Source organism: Rhinopithecus bieti, unplaced genomic scaffold (assembly GCF_001698545.2).
Source record: "Rhinopithecus bieti isolate Rb0 unplaced genomic scaffold, ASM169854v2 scaffold_20069, whole genome shotgun sequence".
NCBI lineage: Eukaryota > Metazoa > Chordata > Mammalia > Primates > Cercopithecidae > Rhinopithecus > Rhinopithecus bieti.
Window position 1 is genome coordinate 548,787 of NW_016809702.1, and position 7,752 is coordinate 556,538.

At 44.6% G+C, this 7,752-nt stretch overlaps 1 long non-coding RNA gene across 1 annotated transcript; it reads left to right on the forward strand.

Moving 5' to 3' along the window:
* The first annotated feature begins 1,349 nt into the window (after positions 1 to 1,349).
* Positions 1,350 to 7,259, forward strand: LOC108540878 (uncharacterized). The gene is made up of 3 exons (XR_001888790.1): positions 1,350 to 1,484; positions 2,391 to 2,586; positions 7,133 to 7,259. It is a non-coding gene; the product is annotated as an uncharacterized LOC108540878 (long non-coding RNA).
* The last annotated feature ends 493 nt before the right edge of the window (positions 7,260 to 7,752 follow it).

Sequence of the window (7,752 nt, forward strand, 5' to 3'; positions counted from 1 at the left end):
CGCTTGGGAGCCAAGAAAGTGGAGAAAATGATGGGGAAGAAAACGTGGGATTTCCATATTTTATTGATTTATTTACTTATTTATTTATTGAGATGGAGTTTCCCTCTTGTTGCCCAGGCTGGAGTGCAATGGCGCGATCTTGGCTGGCAGCCTCCACCTCCCCGATACAAGCGATTCTCCTGCCTTAGCCTCCCGAGTAGCCGGGATTACAGACGCATGCCACCACCCCGGCTAATTTTGTATTTTTAGTAGAGATGGGGTTTCATCATATTGGTCAGGCTGGTCTCAAACTCCTGGCCTCAGGTGATCCGCCCGCCTTGGCCTTCCAAAGTGCTGGGATTACAGGCGTGAGCCACCGCGCCCGGCGGAGTTTCCCTATTTTTATTCGCCCTTGTTCCTGGGGACTGATCTTGGTCGGGTAAGAGAAATCAGGTGAAAGTACACATCATAGGTTGGAGTAGATTTGGGCGCCCCTCCCCCTACTTATAACACCCTCCCTGGGATCATAAATTCACAGTTTACGAATTTACGGGGGAGAATTGTGGTGGCCTTCCAACTCTAGTCCCTTTTACATACTGTGACCCAGTTAGATCTCATTTCTTCTGATCATTCGCTTGTCATTTATTTTCGGGGGGCAGTGTGGAGGGCGGCGACGTCGCTGACCCGCGCGCGGTGTGTGGAGCCTTCTATTTCAGTCTCTTCACTTTAATACATGGTGCCCCGGGACGTTATCAGAGCCAGCCACAAATGCCACATGTAAAGCAGCAAACATCCGGAGTGGCTTCCTGCAAGCCTTGCTTTTCTCAACACGAGAGATTTACGCAGGGGGTTGGGGAAAACAAGTTTCACAAGTAAGAGCCGAGTACACCGCTCGCATAGCCGGCCGGGTGCGTTAGCACTGCGCGGTCCAGGGTCGCAGGACTCCCGGCTACTAACTGTGCTCACGTCCCCGGGTCCCTGGGCCGGAACTGAGGCTTGAAAGGCTGGGCAAGGAAGCGACTAGCGCACCAAGAAGCTGTGCCCGTTGCCAGTTGGGGCCTTTGGTCAGAGGGCGCAGAAATTAACTCGGGTAGGTGGCGAACCGTGGGGCTGACCTGGAGGAATCAGAGCCACGCTTATCCGTGGGCCCCTGAGTGACCAGGCAAAGGCTGGGTGATTTCCGGCAGGCTTTTGTGTTTTCGATGCTGGGAAAGCAAGAGCTGGAGGAAGGACACTCAAGTCGATCGGGAAGGACCCGTGGGCACCTAGGCAGATCCGGGTTGGCGCTGGAGAGCAAGTCTGTGGGGGCGGGGGAGGGTAGTGCGCGCCGCAAATCCTGGGAAAACTCCAGGCGGCCGGTGGATGACTAGACAATGGTATCCCTGAACAAAGAACAACAATAAGGCCTTTGCATTTATAAATCGTGCGCGGACGGCTGCCTCCCGGAGGCCAGCACGAGGTGGCTGGCGGCGGTGGAGCGCGGCCGAGGGTCCCGCACCTCCCAGGTAGGGCCGCGCAGCCGGACGCCGTTTATTCGCACGTTGCGCCCCGGCGCCGTCTAGGCGGCGGTGCCGCGCCCCTTGATACCTTTAACGTCTCCTCCTTGTCCCCGGGCCAGTCCCCCGTGGGTCCGGGATGGAGGTCGAAGGTCGCGGGCGGGAGGGGAGGAGGAGGGGGGAGGGAATGGCCCGGAAGATCGCCGCTACCGGCTCTGCTGCCGCACGCCCCGGGCCTTGGAGGTCCGTCCCAGGTCGGAGCCCCGCAGATGCTGCAGTGCGGGTCCGACCCAGCCCATGCCGTTCTCCTCTGCTGCGCTGGCCTCTCCCCGTGGGGACTGAAAAAAAAAGGGCTACAGCGAGAGGGAATTTGGGGATGCGCGTTCCCCTCGCCCTAGGACGGGAATATACATTTTACTTGGACGCCCTCTCCCACTCCCTCCACGCGCATCCCTCCCTGGTCCGGAGGTGTCCCCTCGAGGCTGCCCCCCAACTCCGCCCTGGCAGCGGGAGACCCTTCGACCCTGTCCCCGTTCCCGCTTGGCCCCGCCTGGGATTTGCACAGGCGAAGCAGGAAATGCGCTGTTCCCGGTTCACTTCCCTACTCAGAAACTCATCCGTGGAGTTTTTCTTAGATCCCCCCACCTCCAACTGTGGCCCCCGGGTTGAGGTGTGTGGGCTACTTCCCTTTATTGCCTGGCCTGTGGAACCTCAGACTCCAGGGGGAGGTGGTGTTGGGAATGACGGAGAGGGTCCCGCTCCTCACCCAGGACTCATCACACACACAGCACTGTCTTGCTCACCCCTTTCAGATCTGCCCCTCAGCCTTAAAAGGGATTTCATTAGCGGCAGAGCTTCCATGCACCCGGTGCTGCAGCTGAACTCCTACTCCCACTTTCCCCATCCACACCCTAGGAGAGGCCAGGGCTTTCCTTGGAGACCTGTGTCCTCACCTGACCAGACAGCCTTATCAGCAGCGTGCCCACTGTGCTCAGAGCACTTCCACTCCCACCCGATGGAGAATGGACGCGGTCCCTGCTTCGGAGGAATGTACCACTCAGTGTCATTAGTCTTCCTCCCTGATTCATTAACTTCCAGCTGGATGTTCTAGGTATGGTCTTCTGTAATAATTTGTTCCTGGCATGTAAAGGTGATGCTGACATCAGTAGGTCAAGCGCTTTGAGATTTTTTTTTTATTCTAGTAGGGATAATAGGTTTCCTTTCCACCCTGAAAACTCTGGCTTGCCAAGTTTCCCTAGTAAGCAGGGCTGGATTGTGCCAGATGGTTAGGGCAAGGTGTGCATTCTGTTATCATGGAAGTGATCAAAGTTAAATAGGTCATAGAACAGGCCACTTCTGACAACACTCATTATCCACTCTTTTGTACAACTTTAGCCACACACATGTCAGATTTTGAAAGGGTACCTGAGTTGGCTTCCAAAGTTTCTGAACCAAAGAGAAAATGTTAGGGATCCTTGCTAGATTCCTTTGCAGTCAGTATTTGGTTAATCTGTTAACTAAATTTTCTTTTGTGTCCACTTTTTGGACCTTGCTAACAACTTTGTCAGTACTGTTTAATAACAGCACAGGGTCTTTAGTACATTTCATCTTTATATCCCGAGAGCACACGCAATTCACTGTTCGTCAGTATATTCTTCAGTATACTGTTACAGCTGTCATGGATGGAGTCCTAAGGTCATCTCCCTACAAGGCAAGGCACTGAGAATGACCTCTGTAGACCTTAGCAAAGGCACTGAGAATGATCTCTGCAGACCTTAGCAAAGACTGTTCTTATCTCAAATACATCTGTGTAGGCCTGTGGTCATCTGACTTCAGGTCTGTCATATGCTTTTTCTCATTCACCAGGAGTTTAGTCTCCAGACATTAATCAAGCATCTGAAATACCACCTTTTTTGAGGATTAAGTCAAATACTGTTTCTTTTCTGAACCAATTCCATTTGGAACTCCAGGCCAAGAATGTATATGGATAATTTTGCATGTGGGTATAATGCAAAAGCAAATGTCTGTATTTGGAAAATTTTTCAAAATTGATCTTTAGTATTAACATCTTCATAATGGTAGAGGACAGTTTACAAAACAGTTTCACTAACTCCTCTGACCCTCCTGACAACTCTGGAGGTAGACAGTGCAGCCTTTGTTATTAGCCTCATTTTTCAGAAGAGGAGATTAAGACTGAGAAAGGATAGATGATTTGCTCAAAAGCACATGACAAGAGTGCTTGGACCACCTATCTGCCCTTGCTGCTATCAGTAGTGGGTCTTCAGGAGTTGGAGGCTGCAATGAGCCATGTCTGTACCACTGCACTCCAGCCTGGGCAAGAGAGCAAGATCCTGTCTCTAAAAAAACAAAACAAAACATTAGAGGGTCTTGTTTCGAATTTCTTTTCATGCCAGGTCTACAGCCAATAAGGAACCTAATGGAATGTGTAGGGACAAAATAAAGACAGTGGACAGACAGAGACGGAGTAAGGACGCTTGGCACAGAAACTTCCAGTGTTATCCCTAACCAGGTCCTGATAATTTTTAAATATTAGAGATGTAGTGCTGTAAGAAGAAAACATTTTCACTTAGAAGATCTATAACTTGATACTTTTATTAGATCATATAATCTAAGCCCTAGATGACATTTCATTTATTTTAACTATTATTTTATACAAACAAATTCTGATTCAGCTGAAAAAAAGAGAACAGTTCAGAGTTAAATGGAATAAAGCTCATGTGTGAGGAAGTTGAAGTTCTCAAACTTTTGCCCCTCTACTTCACGCTCATTGAGATGGAAAGCAACTTAATTATACTGAATTGTGGTTTTGTTACCTGTTTAAGGTATAAGCTGTTAGCCTACTCTAGACCCACTGCAGACCCAGTCTTAAAGACATAAAAACATACAGCAGGTAGGTAAAGTAAATGTTCTCCATTCTTCCTGTTGTTTGGAAGAGAAATGGATAGCAAATATTATCAGTTCTGTTTTACAAAGTGAAAAAATAAGGTACAGAACAATTGGGTGATTTGCTTAATGCTTTCAAATCAGCCTAAGAGGCAAGAGAGTAATTTGTTCATTTAATCAACAAATAATTATCCAACAACTGTGAATCTGAGGCTTAGCACAGCATGACACATTGGTTATGAACACATATTTGGAGTTGAACTGCTTGGGCTGGAATTCTAGTTCTACAGTTTACCAGTGGTGTATTCCTTGGACACGTTGCTTAATCTTCTTTATACCTCATCTGTGAACTGGAGGATGGTAATAGTAATGACCTCAGGGAGTTTTATGAGGACAAAATGCATTCATTATTCATAAACTACTTATAATAGGGCCAGGCACATATTAAGTTCTACACAGGTATTTAATAAATAAAATTAAATTTAAATAAATGCATCTTAGCTTATGAAAACATTGTGAGAAAAAATAAAACTACCACAGCGTTGAGGGTACATGCATTATAGCAACTAGATGAAATGTATAATATAATGTATTAACATCTATGATAGCTAGTAACAACATTGTTATACTTTAATTAAAATTGTCTTATACTAGCAAAACTTTCAGAGATTTCTCTATAAATTATTGTACATTTTCTAGTTACATTTGAATGTGAACATTTTTACTCTGGTGGTAAAAGAAGCCTTTGTTTTGTGAACATCATCCTTCTAAACCCTGTTACAACCGGCAAGCAAAAATACAATTGCAAAGCATTCAATATTCTATTAGTATATCTTTGCAATGCAAAGAGATGCCTTGCAAATGAGTATTTACATGGGTAGGCCTAAATTCTCCTAAAGACTTACAGAGGCAAAGTACAATCTCAATAAGTGTGCCTGGTATACATGTATTTTAGAGGAAGAATAACCCACAAGTGTACTAACCTAGGCTAGATCTTTCTGTGTTGTAGAGTAAAAAGACTCAATTCTAGTCTTTGTTTTTCAATAACTTGCTACCAGGTAAATTGCAAGTCCTCACCCTCAATTTTCCCAAAAAAGAAGGGGAGAATGTCAGATCTTTGTCAGATAAAGAAGTGAAAAAAATGATCACAGAGACTTTTGTAAAGTAAAAATGCTGAGTACAACTCTGTGTGTGTGTTTGTGTGGGTGTGTGTGTGTTTGTGTGTCTAGGGATATAATGATTTAGAGAAAATTTTCTGTACAGAAAAAAGTAGCAAACTGAGATAAAATACAAGTCAGGGACTGTAAAGAAGACTATACTGCTTTGGGTAAAAATGGAATGCTATTTTTTTATAGAGCAAACCCTTTTTAAAACTATTTGAAATTAATCATTGCACAGAGGGTCCCACCTTTGATCCAGGGGAAAGCAGATTCAACTTTTATGAGGAATGACTATGGATTTACTGGGTTTCCATTATGTTAGTAAAGCTAATCGATTAGTGGCTAATCTAAAAGTAGAATGTGGGAATTTGGACAGAAAATAGACAACTTTTTCTTTTGACATGTTCTGGTTACATAACATTTTACAGGGGCTAAAAGGACTCTATAACCCACCCCCTTCCTTCTAAGTTCCAGAATTCCTAGAGAGAGTATTGAAACATGGAAATATCTTCCATATGAAATATTACATATTCCACTAAAAATGAAAGTGTTTGTTACTTACACCACTATATAAATACACAGATATTCTTTTAAAAACACTTATTTTGAAATAATGTCAAACTTGCAGAGAAGTTCCAAGAATAACGTAAAGAACTGTATCACCTTTTCTGAGACAGCTGTGTTAGCTTTTTTTTTTTTTTTCAAGACAGAGTCTCACTGTTGCCCAGGCTGGAATGCAGTAGCGCAATCTGGGCTCTTTGCAACCTCCGCCTGTCAGGTTCACTAGATTCTCTTGCCTCAGTCTCCAGGGTAGCCAGGATTACAGGCGTGCGCCACCACACCCAGCTAATTTTTGTATCTTTAGTAGAGATGGGTTTTCACCATGTTGGCCAGGCTGGTCTTGAACTCCTGACCTCTAGTGATCCACCTGCCTCGACCTCCCAAAGTGCTGGGATTATAGGCAGGAGCCACTGTGCCTCACCAGCATTTTATCTTTTGCTCCATCTCTATCTAAATAAAGATAAACATTTTCCCACATTTGTTCCATCTCATTCTTCTTTTCTAAATGTACATACATAGAACAATAGAAATATATAGTATATTAGTATATAATAAATATATTAATTATAGATACTATATAAATATGTATTATGGATATATTGTTACATATTCTGTATTAAATCATATGCATGTGTGCACATCATTAGTCTTTTTCTGACCCATTTGAGAGCAAGCTGTGGCACAACATCTCATCACTTACTCCAAATACTCCAGTGTGTATTCCCCTAAAATGTGGACACTCTCCCCAAAACCATCAAATACCATACAAATTAGGAAACTGACATTACTACCATATGTCACTACCATCTAAGCCACATACCCAATTTGAATTCTGCAAACTACTTCAACAATGCCTCTTTTCTCTTTCTGGCCCAACATCCAATTCAGGATCACGTTACATTTATTTATCAAAGGTCTTCAATATTTTTCTGTCTGTCTCATAACCTTTATAGTTTTAAAGAGTGCAGGCCTTTCATGCCAAGGATGTCCCACACCCTGGTCTGTCTATGTTGACTCATACATTCTTTGTAGGAAAATCGTGGATATGGTGGTGTGCTCCCATCAGGGTATGACAAGGAAGGGCGTCAGACGTCTCATCATCACTGGTGATGCTAATCTGATCACCTCATCAAGTTGATGTCTACCCAGTTTCTCTACCTTCAGGTCACTATTTTTCCCCTTTGTAATCGAGAATTTTGTGTGTGTGTTTGTGTTGAGAACTCTGACAATGAAATGGCCTGTATTCCTGTAAGGAAGTCCTCCCTTCTTTTATTTATTTGTTTGTTTATTTGTATCTCTGTGGATTCCTTTTTTTTGAGACTTCACTCTTGTCACCCAGGCTGGAGTGCAATGGCACATTCTCGGCTCACTGCAGCCTCTGCCTCCCAGGTTCAAGTGATTCTCCTGCCTCAGCCTCCCGAGTAGCTGGGATTACAGGTGCCCATCACCACACCCAGCAAACTTTTTCATATTTTTAGTAGAGATGGGGTTTCACCATTTTGGCTGTGGCCAACCTGGTCTTGAACTCCTGACCTCAGGTGATCCACCTGGCTCAGCCTTCCAAAGTGCTGTGATTACAGGTGTAATTACACCATGCCCGGCCAATTGATTCTCTTTTTATTCACTAGTTTGTATCAATAGTTTGGTTGCTG